Raw genomic sequence first — 17,666 nt, forward strand, 5'->3', positions numbered from 1 at the left:
CCATCGCTGTGGAGGTGACTCTTCCCATCTGCAGCCCCTTCACTGTCCGCCACTGCAACTGAGGGCGCCGCCTGCGTGGGCTGGGTATTTGATCCCGGGGCTGACTTTTGTTCTCTGGCCTTCAAGGTGAGCTGCGCCCCGCATCGCGAGCGTCCCCCGAGACCCCGTGCACGAGCGGCCGTGGGGCCCCACCTGTCCGCCCTGAGCCCTGCGGCTCTTCCCTGCGGCCCCGCGCTGCGGCTACGGCTGCGGCTGCTGCGCGCGCCCCGCGGACACCGGTACGGGCGGCGGTTGGGCTCGGCGGGCAGCAGCCGGGCGTCCGCGGCGCGCGCCGAGACCCCGGCGACCCGGAGCTCCCCGGCCGCGCGGGCGCGCTCAGTTGGTGCGCGCGCCGCTCCGCCCCGCCCGCCCGGCGCGCGCCCCCTGCGCGGCCGGGGTGGATCCGGCGCACTCCCCTCCCCCGAGCGCCGGCGGCGGGCACTGAATGAGAGACGCCGACTGCTCGGCTGGGCGAGCGCTGCCTCGGAGCTGCGGGCGAAGCGGAGGCGACGGCCGCGGCTACACAGGTCGGCGTGGCTGGCTGGTGGGTGGGCGGGCGGGGAGGCGCGGGCAATGGCGGCGGCCGCGGTGCGCGGCACGGGAGGGAGGGAGGGCGGACTGCGGGGCGCTCACGGTCCCGCGGTGGCGGAGGCCCCGGCGTCTCCTCAGCCTCGCAGGTGAGCCGGACGGGGCCCTACCGGGCCAGCCACACCCCCTCCCGGGCCGGGTGCCTGCACCCCGCAGCGGACCGAGGCGGGGTGACCTGTTGCGGGGCCGAACCGCCCGCGGAGCGCGGGGTGAGCGGCGCAGCCGAGGCCGCGCGCGGACACGGAGTGGGGGGGCCTCCCGCACCGCCGCGCAATCTGCCCGCAGCGGCCGGAATTCCTTTGCAGCGTGGGCTTCGGCGGGCTCGTAAACACCGGGCTTGGGAGGTGATGGAGCTGACCTGGAAGGGAGCCCGGACCTGTGCTCTGCCGCGGCTCCCCGCCCCCCTCGAAGCGCTTTTCCTGCCGCTGTGTGCGGTGTAGACGCAGGCGGGTTTCAGGGTGCGTGGGCGTGTTTGGGAAGAAGCTGCGAGCTGATAGGAGGTACCTTAGTACGAATGTTAATTGGTTTGAGTTGGGAGGGGTGAGGGAGGAGGAAGAAAGGGCTCCGATGCTTGCAGTGGAGGAGGGGCGTTTGCAACCCGAAATCCCTCTGCAGAAAGCGCTCCACAGAAGCATCCAGTGCCTATTGTTTAAGATCCGAGGATGAAAACACGGGCGGCAGTTAATTGAGCCTTTCCCTGTAGGTGTTCTGTATTTTCTTTCTCTTGTAACACTTAAATAGCTGTAGTTGTTTCTGTACAGCGTGTGTTTATGAGTTGACTTTGGTGTTTGTTTGTTTAATGTATACCATCCGGGGGGGGGGGAGACTCGAGTTCATGGTGTCTTTGAAGATGACCATGAGAAAGAATCTCGAAGAACTTTTCATTCCCTGCATGCAGAAGTACCGCAGTGCCACAGTTGGTAACTTGCAAACTAAAAAGGCTTGTCCCACCCAGATATGACTGTTCCGGCTGTGGCATCAGAAATGTAGTAAGTGTAAGTGCAATTATTGCTGAAGTGGGATTTATAACCAAACAGTATTGTTTTGATAATAATAACCTCTAGTGAACATGTGTAACCATGAAGCTTCGAAATGTGGAAAATTAGCCACATCTTGTAGGTTAAATGTGTTTATTAGCATTCCCTGGAATAACTTAAGTGTAGTTGTTTTAAGCTTTAAATTCTGGCATAGTCATGTTTAAATACTCAGATCCGCCTTCCTCCCCGATCTCATTATATCCGACCTTTCCCTGATTGTAGGAACTTCACTTTTTTCAGAAATACTGTTGATCTTGTGTTTTTACACCAGATTGCAGCAGAAGTTGAAAGATCTGTTTGTGTGTCAAGGATCATAGTATACTTTTCTGATACTACAGTGCCGGGAAGGATACACCCAAAAATTCTGAGAGAAAGATTCTGTTTAAAAGTCAGCTGTGAATCAGATATGCGTGAGTAATGCAGTTTGTATACATTTAAATACTAGCATATCTTTTTTTAGTTTATTATGTCCTTACAATTGGGATAGTGGTTGTGAGCAGTGAAAGATGGCTTTGTTGGTGAAATTAATTTGATTACAATTTGAACCTTCTTTTCTTAATTTTTTTTTTGAGACAGGGTCTCATTAAGTAGTTCTCACTGTCCTAGAAGACCAGGCTGGCCTCTAACTCACTGAGAAATGCCTGCCTATACCTTCAGAGTGCTAGGATTAAAGGCGTGTACCTCCAGGCCAGGCTACTTTCAAGCCTTTGTCCAGAGGCTAGTTTATTCTACACACATTGAGTACCTGGTTGGTGCTGCAGTCGGATAGATGTGGAGGGGACTCAGCAGAGTAAAGTAGGTGTGTGCCTTGATGGAGATAAAGTGATACCTGGGTTGTTAGTTTAAAAATTTCAGGATGCCTGTGAGTTGGGATATTGTTTGCATTTTTCCTTCTGAGAATAGAAGGAGCTGCCAGTGAACAAAAGCATCAAGACGGTTTTCTTAAACTATGCTTCTGTTTATACACACTGGGTATCTGGTATCCAGACATACTCAAAATATATACGATACCTGGAGTCAGAGCGTGTGTGGTTTATATGTGGTGAAAACATTATACTTTTGGTTTATATACCTAAATGAAGTGTTTGCTGATATTCTCTCAGTATTTGTTTATTCGAGTCTTTAAGAAAAGTAAAGCCTTCCCCTCACCCCAGTCAAACAGCTCTTTATCGTTCTTGGATTGCTAAAAGAAAAGTCTGCTAAGTGAAAATCTGATGAGAAGTGATCATTTTATGATGTGATTAATAGTCAATGTGACACACGTTGGTGTAGATCTTTGTAGATTCCAAAGCTTTAAAAGAATTGATAAATATGTTGTTACTTCTTAGGACTATCAGTAACTAACCTCTATCTTATGTAGGCATTATTCTCTCCATTTCAGCGTGGGAAATGAGCCAACAGTAAACATTCAGTGACCCCCAAATCCAGATGGTAGCTCTTACCTGAGTGTGATGTTCCACCACCTCCAGATTGGAGAGTTTTGGTGAAGAGGAACACCTGAACTTAGTGTATGACTGGTCTCCAGAAAGCTTTTGTTTGTTTGTTTTGTTTTTGTTTGAGACAGGGTTTCTCTGTGTAGCTTTGGTTGTCCTGGAACTCTATATGTAGACCAGGCTGGCCTCGAACTCAGACATCTGCCAGAGTGCAGGATTAAAGTTGTGTGCCACCGTTTCCCGTCTCTAAGATTTTAAATGTTAATCTATTGAAATTGGCTGTTTTCTTTGGAAATACTGCTTTCATTTGGTATTTAAAATGAACACAGGCAAACTGAGAATAAAATGCATTAAAGTGGATCCTGTTTTGAATACAAGTTTTTTGTTATCTAATGTTTGTTTTTTGAAATAGTTATTTCTTTCTGGATTTCATACTTCATTAGTTATTTAGTTTTCAATAAAAATATAATTCAAAGCTGGGCAGTGGTGGCGCACGCCTTTAATCCCAGCACTTGGGAGGCAGAGGCAGGCAGATCTCTGTGAGTTTGAGGCCAGCCTGGTCTAGAAGAGCTAGTTCCAGGACAGGAACCAAAAGCTACGGAGAAACCCTGTCTCGAAAATGTTATATATATATATTTCAGATGGCTTGAAGTTATCATAGTGTTAGCAGTCCCTTGGAGAGGAGTTTATTGCGTTACCCTATAATTACTTCCTTAAGTGTGGTTTAAATTCCCATTAGTTTCTTCTTAGTGAGAGAATGAAGATTGGATATGATAAAATTCCACTGGTTTTTAATTAATCTGCACTCTTTCCTTTTCCATGCTTTATAGTTTTATTTTCTTTGCTTCCCACGTTTTACTCAAGAACTCATTTTAAATATTCCAGATGGGCTTTTTTTTTTTTTCTTTTTTCTTTTTTTTGGAGCCGTATTAGCTGATCCTGTGTGTCTATTTTTCTTTCTTCTGGCATGAGTACATGGTTCTGTAGTTTTGTTTTTCAACTTCAGATTTTTTTTACAGTGATTTTGCTTTAGGATTCCTGTGCTACCTTGAACTTACACTGTTGTCTTCGCTGTATAGTGACATCATGGTTTTGATTACAAGTTCATTGTTTACATTATTATGTTCCTGTAAATTTGTTTAACAGTTGAACTTTGAAGTGTGCTGTGATTGAATTTCTGGCATTAGATTGTTTTCTTTTGTATTTTTCCTTACTCTCTTATGTGTCTTTATTTTTTTTCTCTAGTCTGTCCAGATCTACAGATACATAGGTGATAAGTATTCAGACTTGTTAAAAACTGGGGACAGCTAAGAAGGCTCTGCTTTTGTTCAGTCTGCAGGGTTGCTCTGCACTGGGACGCACAGCCTGGCCTCCCATCACCTGCTCTTCCTGTGGGGCCTGTGCTCACTAAACCCAATTTACTTTCTTGTTTCGGTGACTGACTTAAAGACGGCTCACACTCAGAATCCCAGTGCTTGAAAGCTGAGGCAGAAGGATTGCTAGGAGTTCCAAGCTGGTCTGGGCCGAAGTGTAAGACTGTTTTATAACAAGCAAAATATGTGTAGTAGGGTAAACTTTTTGAATTGTTGATGTTGCTGAAAATACTTTTTTCTGCCTTGCTGACTGTCTGGGCTAGATTCCGAATTAAGATAATTTTTCCTTGAAATAGAAGGGAGCACTGTGAAATAGAAGGGATTGCTGTATGAATTCCTACCCTTGAGTTGATGAAGTCTTAGTGCCATTCAGAGTTTTCTTCCTTTACATGTGATATGGTCTTAAGATTTTTTTTTTGTTTGTCATCAGTCTGTCTGTTGTAACCCGGGGTGTTGTACATGTCCCGCGAGTCTTCATTTCTGTGCACAGAACTTAGTAGGTCATGTAGCCATTGTGCTTTAAAGAGCTAAATTGTAAGTGGTGCAGGCAGAGTGAGCCACACAGTCTTTGTCCAGTGACAGAGTTTGCTCTTCTGTAGCGTGTGAAAGGAGCTGCAGGCACCATGCAGGTGGAGGGCCTTGTAGTTTGCAAGACCTTGATCTAGCCTTGTATTTGCCTTACCAGTAGAGCATGTTATTATAGAAGGGGATAGAAGGCAGAGCATGGGTAGAGAGACTCGCTGGTGATACCTTCAGGTCTCATCTGTTTATAGGAATTGTTCATCAGAGGAGAGAAAGGAGCTGGAGAGTGTAACAGACTTGAGAAAACAGTAAATGACATCATCAGAGTGATGGATGAGTGTAGCAGGAATGGTAGTGTGATTGCCAGACTCACCTGAGGAGAGAATTTCCGAATTCTGTGTGTGTATTTGTGTGTGTATGATGTATGTGCACGTGTGTGGCATATATAAATGCCACGGCATGTGCGTGGAGGTCTTTGTTCTAGACTTCTCCCTTGTTTAAGACAGTATCTGTTTGTTGGCTGTTGCCCTGCTTGTAAGGGCTCTCCTGTCTCTGCCTCCCATCTTGCTCTGGAGCTCTGTGACCACAGATGTGCACTGCTGTGTTCGACTTTACATAGGTTCTGAGGATTCGAAGTCAGGTCTTCACCCTTGCACTGTGTTTTGCCCACTGAGCCATCTCCACAGCTCCATGGATTTTGTGTTCAAAGCTTTACTAGGAATACCCCTAAAGTTTGGTTAAGATAACTTACTATTGATTTCTAATATGTAAAGCAAAAGATCCATGCTTCTCCAGGTCTTGCTGTGTAGTCCTGGATGACCTGGGATTCGCTACGTAGACCAGGCCAACTTCAAGCTCTGGCAGGAGGCCTCTTGAATACTGGGACTACAGGAGTGGTCTACCACGCCCATGCCCCTTAGCATTTTTTTTTAAGTCTTTAATAGAAAAGAATGAAAAACACCTTCTAGTGTTAGTGATAGTTTTTGAAGTTTCTAAAATACAAGGGTTGAGCTCATCAAGTCTTTGTGTATTATAGGTAATTATAGGTATTTTCTTGATTAGTAATAGAATGGGTTGTGCTAATGCTGCATTCTGTTGAGTACTCTGTCGACCTCAGCCTCCACTTAACTGTGGAGGCTCCCACTCCCCACCTTCTGCTGAACTTGATTTGCCAGTGTCTTAGTTTTTTTAATCTACATTTATAAGGTTATATTATGCATTTTGGTTTTCTTCAGAGTTTTGCTAAGTTCATAAACTACATCGTAAAGCTTCATTTTTTTCTTGTTGTCTGAAGTAGTTTCATGGGGCTATGTGAAAAGTGAGCAGGAAGTTTCTAGGACTGGATGGTGTGTACTAGTGATCGGGTTCTCAAATGTGCCTAGCGTGTGCACGGCCCTGGGTGTGTTCTCCCGCATCCCCACCTAAAAACCTAGAAGAAAATATATTTATGTGGCTCTTGTAGATAAAAGTATTTTGTTTTGGAGCCCCAAAAGTACTAGCCAGAAAAGTAAGCATTGATTGTGTGTATTAACAATATCTATTCATCAAGTGGTAGTATTCAGGGAACAGAAGGGCAAATGACAGGTTAGAAAATGTGTCTCCAGTACAGTGAGGTGTTGGGACCCTTGGCCCTTAAGACAGGCAGCTCTACAGCTGTGCCTGTGCGCTCTTCAGTTGTCTGCTGTGCTCCTTGTCCCACTTCTCCCACCCCACCCCTGTGTGCAGGTTGTCTCTGTCTTAGGTTGTCTTTATGTGACCAGCTCACCATCTATATGAGTGATGATGATCAAAAGTAGCAAGGAAAGACCACTGCGAAGCCTTCTGTGGGCCTAATGTTGCAGCATCAAAAGGTTGGCATAGGAGGTGTCTCATGGTTGACCCTAATGAGCAGTAGTCTGCTCTAGTCTGTTCCCACCAGTCATGGCATAGCCTTCATTCAGTCACAGGCCTCCTGCTGGAAGCACCACAACTCCTTTCCTGTGTGCAAATGGCTACAATGGTTCACTGGGACCTGCAGGTCAGCATTGACTAGCACAATCCGGAATTGCGCTTGGACAGCCACTGTTGCTAGCATTGCCTCCAAGGCAAACCTCGAGTGCCTGATGGGGCTGGCTTGCCGCGGGGCGGTCCCTCTGGCTGCCCAAGGGCTGCTGGGCTGGCAGTCACCTGCTGCAGGCAAGGCTCTAAGAAGTGTGTCAGATTGTCGGCCAACCAAGCTTGTATAATAGAATGTAAGTACTCAGGGTGCTTTTGCAAAGGTCCACCTCTGACCTCAGTGGAGCTTTAGTAGGATTTACCAGTGCTCTAGTTGTAGCCAAATAGAAGTTGTGTTGATTTGTCTGTCTCATAGATACAGTAGAAACCATCCAAATTATGTGTCTGTTAGTACAGCACTCAAACTACATGTACATTAGAAGAAAACAAATTTTCATATCCTTGGGATAAGTGCAGGATTCTTAGGTTTGGCACTAAATGACAACCAGAGTATCTGCCATCGAGGCTACACAGCATCTGCGTTATAGAACAGTAGTGAAAAGTGCACACACCAGGTGTTCTCTAATATTTAATTTGTGTTTAAAAATTAGGATGATTGGAGCCTGGAGAGATGGCTCAGCAGTTAAGAACACCAGCTGCTCATCCAGAGGACCTGGGTTCAATTTCCAGCACCCCCGAGGCAGCTTACAACTGTAATTCCAGTTCCAGGGGATCTGACACCCTCACACTAATGCACATAAAATAAAATTAAGTTTAAAAAATCAGATTGTTTTAACTTTTCTTAGAAGGAAGAGTGTTAGCATAAGCCTGACTTTTTGTTTTTAGCTTTCTTTTGCTGCCTTTTATGCTTTGCCACCTCTCTGAATTCACTTTCTGTGTCTAGGAGACTTTGAACTAGAACCCTTTCTACTTTCCCGTCAACCTCTAGTGACAACTCTGTACATTTAGGGGGACTTTATGTATATGGGTTTTAAAATTTTTTAATTCCTTTCATCCACCCATCCAGATATTCATCCACCCACCCAGATACCCATCCATCCACCCACCCACCCACCCACCCATCTATCCACCCACCCACCCATCCATTGTGGGTGCATGGGCATGGGTGCTACTTTGTATGTCATGGCAAGTATGTGGAGGTCAGAGGACAACTTTGTGGAGTCAGTTCTCTCGGACCTTTGTGTGGATTCTAGGGACTTAACTCAGTTTCCAGTCTTGTGTGCCAAGCATCTTTACTTGTTGAGCTACCTCACCAGCCTTAATTTCCCCTATTCTCTTTTGTCACATGACTTACTATATTTTATGGACCCTAAGTTAACTTCTATTGTAAGATGCACTGTTCAATGTACATCTTGGAATAAAAATGACAGCATCCTGATTAGAGCTCTTAAAAGGTGAAAATATGCATACCTTGAAATCAATGAGATCTATTCTGTTAAAGTGTCTTAGATTTTCTTTAGTTAGATCTTTTTGTTGTTGTTACTAATGCATGTTGTAAAACAGATTTGTCTGTACCTGGGGAGATGGCTCAGTGGTTAAGAGCACTCGTTGCCCTTGTGGAGGACCCAGGTTCAGTTCCTAACACTCACGTGGCAGCTAACAACTGTCTGTGATTCCAGTTCTAGGAAATAAGACAACTCTTCGTGCACACACACACATTCAGGTAAAACACTCATACACATAAGATAAAAAGGATTTCTATGTTGAAATGTGTTATTGAACTCCATCTCAGTCCTAGTTTTTTGTTTTTGTTTTTGTTTTGGTAAAGGGGGTATAATAGCACCATAATAGATTCTCCGTAAAGCCAAATAAAGTATATAGTAAAGTATGTAAGAATGCTTCTCTGAATTTCTGAGATTTGGTATAGCCACAGCATAGTAACTGAGATCACTCTGGCTTTCTGGATTACTCTTCCAACTCTGAGACAAAGGAATAGTTAGAATTGTTTAGAATTTTCCTGGCCTGGAATCAGAAAATCTGTGTATATCCTGTGGCACTTCTGTGCATGTGCCCAAACCTTCACGGACATTGTGGGGTTTCTAGGTGGGTGATTTCAGGTTTGATCCACCGAGTGTCCAGAAGTTGTTATTTAGGAGTGACTTCTTCTGCCTTTCTCTCACAGTTTGATATTTTTTTAAGTTCGTATGGTTTGTGCCCTAACTCTTAAATCAGGACATTAGTGAGGGTACTGAAACAAATATCTTGAGGGTTTTACAGATAAGCAACTAACTTTAGCACCTTTTAGACAATGATATTTTTTGTTTTCTGTGTGCATAGTATTTGAGAGTGTTACACGGGTATCATTGTTTACAACTTGGTGAAAGACAGAATCTTCTAGGTAAAACCATACTACATAACATCAGATGATACATAATTATATGTTAGCTTGCAGAGTACTAGCATTTCACAGGAGGGACCACAGGAAGGGGAGTGGTCCTCAATGAGAGAAAGAGATCTCAGTGAGTAATGAAGATGAGGCCAGAGGAATTAGTCCTCTTGCAATACTGTGCTGAAGGGCTTATTTGGGGTGGGGTAGAAAGTGCAGTTTCAGTTTGATTCGACAGAGTAGGGACAGATGAGCATTGAGATAGTATGTACTGTTGGCCACTCACTTTGAGCTGCTTGCTCCATTTCCTTCTCAAGGCTGAAGAAAGTTTATGATTGAAGATTGGAGAACTCTAATCTGCTTAGAATGTGTCTAAAAGGAAGATGTCTCATGAGTATATTAGACAGTCTTCCTAACTAGTGCTTTGAAATCATTGACAGAAAGTAGCATTGCTGCATTTCAGCTTGGCGTTTTCCTTCTATTCCGGGTAACCAATCTTAGCAGAAAACGGGGTAAATTCTTACTGCTAGTAAGAGAGCCAGAAGATGGTTCAAGAATTCATCTGCCAAAGTTTTGTTTTTCTTGCCTTTTTTTTTTTTTTTTTTTGTTTCAAACTCAGGGTCTCACACTTGTTAGGCAAGTACTCTGCCAACTGAACTAAGTGTGCCAAAGGTTTTTAAAGATTGCTCTATGTGGGTTTGAACCTCAGGAAATTCCCAATACTATTGAAACTTTCTTTTGCTTTCCTTTGTTTCTCTGACTAGTGTCCATAGCTGGGAACTGTCTATAGTATTGAGTCTAATGTGGTCCAGCAGCTAAGCTATGGAATGAAAATTTCCTCTAGTTAGAATGAAAAATAATAGTCAACAGGACAGTGGGTTTTATTATCTTGATATAGCATAGAATCTCAGATTAAACAGTAGTTGGACCATACAGTGAGATGGCTTAGCTGGTAAAGGTGTCTGCCACCAAACCCAAGGACTCAAGGTCCATATGCTAGCAAGAGAACTGGTTCCCACTTCTGCAGAGTGTCCTCTGACCTTCACATCTACACTTGTGGTTTGTGCACCCACAATACACACAGGTACAAATGAATGGTAAATATATAAAATGTAATTTTAAGAGATTGAAAAAGTGGTAGCTGTACCCCTGACCCATGTCTTATGCTGCTGCAGTAAATATGATCTCCTTAGTAACCACCAATGTGTATTTATAGCTGCGTAGTTACTGTAACTAAACAGATTAGAAAGACTGGCAGGACGTTTGAGCTCTAGATTAGCATTGGTTTATCTGACTCAGTGTCCCAGACATGCTGATTATAATTCCGGCCTGTCCATAATTCCTTTGAAGGAAATCTGCTTTGTCTGCAGTACACTACAGACCTCCATAGCTATGTTTTATGTTATATAAAACTGTGTTGCAACAGCTGGTTCAGCAGTGGACATTTGATTCAAGGACCACTAAAAATGACTAAAGCTATCTACAAATGTGGTGTTATTGGGTTAGGGAAAGTATAGTCACTTATAGCAAACATGGAGTTAATTTGCTCTTAAGCAGGAAGGGTGCATTACATTAGAGTTCATAGAACCTAGTTAAAGGAGAGAAGACTAATTTTAATCAGAAGTTGTGAATTACAGCAAATTTAAAAGAGATGGGAAGCCATTTGATAAGCAGAAAAGAATTGGGCCTGTTTGCCTAGACAAGCACAGGTACATAGTCCGAGAGACACAGGGTACAGAATCTGAGATGAAGCGTCTCCTTTTATGTTACTATTCCTTAGTGTAATGAATCCTGCCTTAGTTACTTTCCTATTGTGATAAAACACTTGTGACCCACAACAGCTTGGGAACGAAGGGTTGTATTTCATTTACAGTTCAGGCAACAGTCCCTCACTAAGGGAAGTCAGGGCTGGAACTCAAGGCAAGAACCTGGAGGCAGGACCTGGTGCAGAGGCCATGGCTCCTCTGGTTTACTCAGCCTGTTTTCTTACACACCCAGGGCACCACCCTCAATGTTTTGGGCTCTCCTACAGCAATCACTAGTTAAGAAAATGCCCTACAGCTTGCCTCTAGGCATATTTTATGGAGGCATTTTCTCAATTGACTGGCTTGTTTCAAGCTGCCATAAACTAGCCCGCACAACTTCTGTTCTTGAGACCACTTCAACTTCCTACCACCCCCCCAAAGGATTTCAATTTTAATATCAGAGTTTTAGCTTTAAAAATCTGTCTTTGTCTTTTAACAACTGTATTAGGTGGGGAAAGTTTTTGTTTGTTTAACTTTGTGAGGACAGGGTCTTACAGTAGCTGAGGTTGGCCTATAATGCACTGTGTAGAAGAAGCTGGCCTGGAATTCAAGCAGTCCTCCTGCCTCAGCTTTTCAAGTGGTGGAATTACAGGCATTAGCCACTCACTAGTCTAGACTCATTTCGCACCTGTAGAACGAGCATCCTCACAATACTTCACTTAAAACATGGGACATGCGAAGCTTTCACAGCAGTGCTGCGCACCAAGTATTGCCCAGTAAAACAACGTGCATTTGTATATAATGCTATTTGTGGTCATTAGATTTTGTGTTTGGTTGGTTTTTTGTGAGCAACTAAAAGGTTCTCAGCTAGAACTAATTTACCTGTTGTCACTTATTAGGTTGCTAAAATAACTAGTATATAGGATATGAAAAAGTAAGGTACAATGCGACCTCCAGTGGTTGATGTTTTTTGATCACTTAATCAAATTAATTAAACCGTGGTGATCTAAGTGTTTTATTGATATTAACTCATTGGGTCTTCATAGTAACTTGGTGAAGTAAGTGTACTGTTAGCTTTATTGGAGAAATTGAGTGCAGGGTGAGGAATCAACTTGCCCAGAGTTATGTGGTGTGTACATGGTGCTGTGGCAATTGGTTCTGTCAGTTTAAAAAGTGTGTGGTCTTTTGTTTCATGAATGAAAGACATACTGTAGGATGGGAGAGATTAAATATCTAATTAAGGAGTTGTGTCTTGGATGTATAAAGAACTCTGAAACTCCTAGTACTAACCTACCACCACCCAACTTTTTAAAAAAATATGCCAAAGGCTTGATAGACATATCACCAAAGGAAATAAACTATGTGTATGTAGATATGCACAGCCTTTATTTTGATTGAAATATTGCTACTCACTAGAAAAATGAAAATTAAAATGATAGTAAGCTACCACTATGGAGCAAAAGACCCTCATAACAAGTATGTGAAAGAAACTAAGATCCTGTACTTTACTGTTGGGACTAACATGGTACAGCCTTCATAGGAGACAGTTATTAAAAATTTCACAGGGCCTTCATACTCGCATCCTTAGCAGCCTTACTTATAGCCCCACCAGCCCGTGTGTGTGTACTGCACTAATGTGCTGCCAAACAGCCTGTATGCACAGCAAAGTCCTCGGCAAAGATTCCACCAGTCCTAACCGCTAGTACTGCCACTGTTGAGAAACCCTAAGAAAGGCTCCAAGGTCAGTTTGGCTGGGATCTTAAATGTAGCTTGTTGCTACTGCTGCTCCCAAAGACTGGTGCTCACATGGCAGTACTTGGTGCACGTGTGGAAGGCTGTGCTTGGCCTTGCTTTGCTTGTTCCTCTCTTCTGTCCCATTAGAGCAATGCTTGTTCCAATAGACCTTGCTGTAGAGCAGGAGTTGGCCGACTTGCGGTCATGTGCAGATGGTGCTGTGGACCTCGCAGACCACCAAGTCTCCGTGGTGGCTGATGGGTTCTGCCCCTACGGTGAAAGCTCTCAGGACAGTGTGGATGGGTGCACCTGGCTGTGGCGCAAAAGTGGGACTGGCTTAGGCCTATCAGTTGTGGTTCCGTCGTTAGCCTTTCTTCTTTGTAGGTGAGGTTTCTGGCTAGTTCCCTGAGGTGACATCTGCTAATGGGATAGTCTCCTTCATTGCAGCTGCTCCTCCTTACTGAGAGTGACGCGTGAGCAAATGGAGCAGAGTGCTAAAGCAGCCTAGTTCCTGCATCTCGCACACAACCCACAGTCAGATAGCAAATCTGTCAAGTTTACCTTTGAAACTCGGCTTTGGAAAATTAGGCTTTCCCCTAAAATCATCTGTTGCTTCCTCTGCCTTCAAGGTTCCCCCTCTTACTCATCATCTGCAAATGTCGCTTTCTAAAATAAAAGTACTATGGCATACTTGTCTGCCTCTCTAATTATTCCGGGATTTCCATCCCCCAGAATGCAGTTCTTAACTGACTTTTATTCCCTTTAAATAATCACTCTATGGCTGGATCTGCACAAACATAAAGGGTTTTGATTGTTTTTTTTTTAAATATACAGTTAGTACACATCTTTTTACATATTGGGCAACTCTGTGTCCAGGGCTTCCCTTGGTCTTTCTGTTAGAATGTGCTTGATGTACTGTCTCAGAAGAGTGTGTCCTCCCCATGCTATCGGGAGCCTCGCAGTCTGCTGAGGGCTGCTGCAGTGTGTCCGCTATGTACATATGTGCACCTTCATTTCCTTCTCCCCAAAGATAAAGGAGGACTTGACAGCTCCTGCTGTCCTATGGTGGAGGACAGAGTTTATTGTTGATGTGAGGGAGAGCACAGCCAGAGGCAGAGGCGTCTGGGAGAGTTCCTGGGAGTGAACATGACCCTGAGTTGGGCCTTGTGAGGAGAGAGGGGAAGGAGGAGGGAGAGCCAGGAGACCAAGAGACCAAGATTCCAAAAGGGAAAAAGGACCAGCGTAGCCAAAATGACTGGATTATATAGGGAAAAGCAGCTGGGGGAAGGCAGGGGTTGTTGGCTGGAATTTAGGGTAAGGGGTGGGCTATGCGAGCCATGAGGACCCTATAACAGATAGAAACTGAGGGATGCTGGAAGAACCTGGCAGCCAGTGTCCACTTTGATATGTTAGCCTTCTGTCTCAGGTTTGAGACCTGACTCTGGGATTGCCCTTAAGCATATTTTTTTTCCTCTGCACAGTTTCTACTTGGTAAGACTGATCTAAGATGGAAGATTTTCTGTGAGAACCCTGACATTTTCTCTTTGGCAAACAAATCTGAAGGAGCTCTAGCACATGGAATGTGAAAGAGAAGATGGAAAGTAGGAACTTTCTAAAGATTGTTTCTTTGCTCTTGAGAGAGCTTCTCCCCCTCTAAGCCCTGCAGCCCCTACTTTCCCATTTGCGTGTTGGTATTTACCTTATAGGACTGTAAGAACCTATGAAGGACAGTATTCCAGTGTCCAGAACACCTCACTGTTATGCAGGAAACTACCTTTGCTTGGTCACTGCGTGGCCAGGAAGTTACTCAGGAGTAAATGCATCATCAGAGATCTGGTTCTCAGCTCTCAGTAAAGACAGTCTGGTAGAAAACAGAGTGAATTTTCTAGAGATCATCTTTAAAAAATTATAACCAGCTACTGTACTTCTTAGTAGTATATACTTGTGGCTGAATTGTTTTCCTAATGAGTAATTGATAAACATTTGTGTGTGTGCATGCATCCATGTGCTTATGTGGTGCACGTGGAGGCCAGGCATCAACACTCTGTGTCTTACTTATTTTTTAAAGATAGGTTCCCTCTCTGGCCTGGAACTCATTGGTTAAGCCAGGCCGACTGGCCATGAGCTCCAGGAATCAGCCTGGCTCTGCCCTTCCAGTGCTTGTGTTAGAGCATGCCTGGCTTTTGTGTGGGTCCCAGAGATCAGAACTGAGGTTCTCACGCTTGTGTGCCAGTGCTTTTCCCACTGAGCCGTCTGTTTTCTCTCAGACAAATCCCTCCGCTGAAATTATGTTAAGGTGCTTCTTTGTGCATGTGCATGCTTGCATTGTTTGTGTATGTGTGCATATATGTGCATACATGAGAGAGTGAGAACATGCATGTGTGCTACAAATCATTATGTAAACATAGTAATTCATTCCCTTGGTATTGACAGGGTATTGATTACCTGCAGACCTTCAGTACCCTGTTTTAAATAGAGCAGTAGTTGGGCACGATGGTACAGGCAGGCCTGTAATCTCAGGTTAAAAAACGAAGATGGGAAGATTGTAAATTCTGGTTACCGTACTTCCATATAGTCTGTGCATATCTTCCTAATCTCTAGACTATTTATAAAATACAGCCCAATGTAGATGCTATATAAAATAGTATTTTATTTGTTTTGTTTTGGAACTGTATTGTTTAAGGAATGATGTGGAAAAACTACATGTCCAGTATAATTTAATTTTTTCTCAAATATTTTAGAGCTGGTTGAATCTGGACTATAGAAGCCACATTTATTTTGCAAACCAGTCACTTTCTCTGCCCACTCCCATCCCGTCTTTCCTTCCTATTTTGAGACAGGGTTTCATACTTGAACTTACTATATAGCCAAGATTAGCTTTGAACTCTTATCTCCTGCCTGTCTCCCAAGTACTGGAATTATAAACATATCCCAACACACCCAGTTTGAGTTAATTTCAGATTAGTGGAGGGCTGTGTCTATAGCCCAGTGGTATTGTGCTTGCTTTGCATACCCAATGCCACAGGTTCAATCCCAGTACAGCCAAGAAACAAACACCTGCCCCTAACTAATGGGCATTTAACATTAGAGAATGTGATGTTTTGGCTAGTTAGATACTGATGGAGTAGATCCTGGCTTTCACAAATTAGGCTGTGGTTTTCACTATTCTGTGAATAACTGGGAGAGTGTGTGATATATAATAGTTTGTAATTGTAACAAGTAGAGATTTGATCCTAGCCTACCACCCAGTATACACATTCCAGTGTGATTTACTGATATGCAAGTCGTGTCCTCACCTTTGTACAGCTGCTAGAGCTAATTCATAGTGGCTGAAAAGAAGTCTAGAAGTAGCTGTCATTTTAGACTTAGAATCATTCACTGTTTGTGGTACTAAAAAGAAAATTAATTATGCCTTCATGTTTTGTGTGCCACAGTAGTCTTCTCAAATGTGAGGGTCTTAGACTGTTTTGGGGATAGATCCCTCATAGTGTCAAGGGCTTATTGTACTTGAGGTTATCATAAAGTTATTCATTTGTTGCAATGTCTGAATTCAGTAGCTGATAATCTTGTCAGCCTTTTTAATTTGTATATTTTATTTTACTTAACTTTCTAAGTCAAATTTGCAAGATCTTTCTCATTTACCAGTCCATTTATAAGAGCTTGTCCTTTGTGTGGGTGCAGAATAAAATCCCAGCCTTTGTCTCACTGTGACAGACCTTGCCCTTTATACCTGCTTCTCTATACTCGGTTCCTGGCACTTCTGGTTTCTTTCTTGAATTTTGCTCTCTGCTCTACTCCGTCTGTTGGCAGTCTTCTAGTAGACAGGAGTTTGCCTCTCTCAGCCTTGTTTATACTGTTGACTGTATTGTTTTGTTCTTGTAATAAACTGCCATTACAAGTGAGAGAGACTAGGTAGTTATCTCCTGCCACTCCCTCACTTTCACAGCGGTTAAACATTTGATAGAATTGGTGAGAAGAGATGGTCTGGCTATACAGAAGGATTCAAGGATTAGCAGATGGATGTGCAGTGTCATTAACTAGTTATAGGCTGGCCTCACACATGATCTCTCTGTCTGTCTCTCTGTCTGTCTGTCTCTTTCTCGGGTTTTCAAGACTGGGTTTTCTCTGTATCTTTGGAACCTGTCCTGGAACTAGCTGTTGTAGACCCAGCTGGCCTCGAACTCACAGAGATCCACCTGCCTCTGCCTCCCGAGTGTTGGAATTAAAGGCATGCACCACTGTTAGGCACTGATCTCTTATCTAAAACTGAGAAGTGGAGTGAAGGAAGCAGTGGTTAGCAAACGTGTTTTTAGTCTTTCTTTGCTTCCTCTTCCTTTATTCTGACATGATTGACAGCTGCTGTACTTTCTCATCACTTTACAGCAAGTCTCTGCAGCCACCATTCTCCATGGGGAGCAGGCAGGGAGTGAGGGGGGTATCGAGGAAAGATCTAGGACTTGAAATGCATCCCGAGATCTTTAAAATGCCTCCACCTTTTTAGTAATATTCATCTGTTATTCCTTCTTTTAGCTTGAGGCAAAAATACATGTAACTGGATCCAAAACACCATTCATGAACACATTTAACAAGTGACCTCTATTGCCATCTGTTGGTAAGAGTTGGGATTTTTATTAGGCATGTTGCTTAGATAACTGAATTTTGCAAATTGAAGAGCTTTGTAACGCAAGAGAATTTGATTTCCCTTCATAGTTTCAAACTAGTAGTGAAGTGGTAAGAATAGCAAACCAGGATTTGCCACAGAAATGACCTACGGTATATGATATATGTGTGTGTACATATATATGTATATGATTATATTCCCTTTGTGATTATGCATGTGTATATTTTAACTATGATTTCTTATAGATAGGAAA

At 43.6% G+C, this 17,666-nt stretch overlaps 1 protein-coding gene across 4 annotated transcripts in view; it reads left to right on the forward strand.

Annotated features, from left to right (window-relative positions):
* The first annotated feature begins 409 nt into the window (after positions 1–409).
* Ralgps2 (Ral GEF with PH domain and SH3 binding motif 2) overlaps positions 410–17,666 on the forward strand; it is a 137,539-nt gene continuing 120,282 nt past the window's right edge. For 2 of the 4 annotated variants that reach the window (XM_050135125.1, XM_050135127.1), the window contains exon 1: positions 410–566. The gene's annotated coding sequence lies outside the window, so the exon portion shown is untranslated. Of the gene's footprint in view, positions 567–1,195; positions 1,327–17,666 lie in introns of those variants that run through there. The other 2 variants (XM_050135128.1, XM_050135126.1) reach the window with 2 other exon arrangements.

This window comes from Alexandromys fortis, unplaced genomic scaffold (assembly GCF_014885135.2).
Source record: "Alexandromys fortis isolate MF-2015 unplaced genomic scaffold, M_Fortis_MF-2015_v1.1 scaffold_21, whole genome shotgun sequence".
Classification (NCBI taxonomy): Eukaryota; Metazoa; Chordata; class Mammalia; order Rodentia; family Cricetidae; genus Alexandromys; species Alexandromys fortis.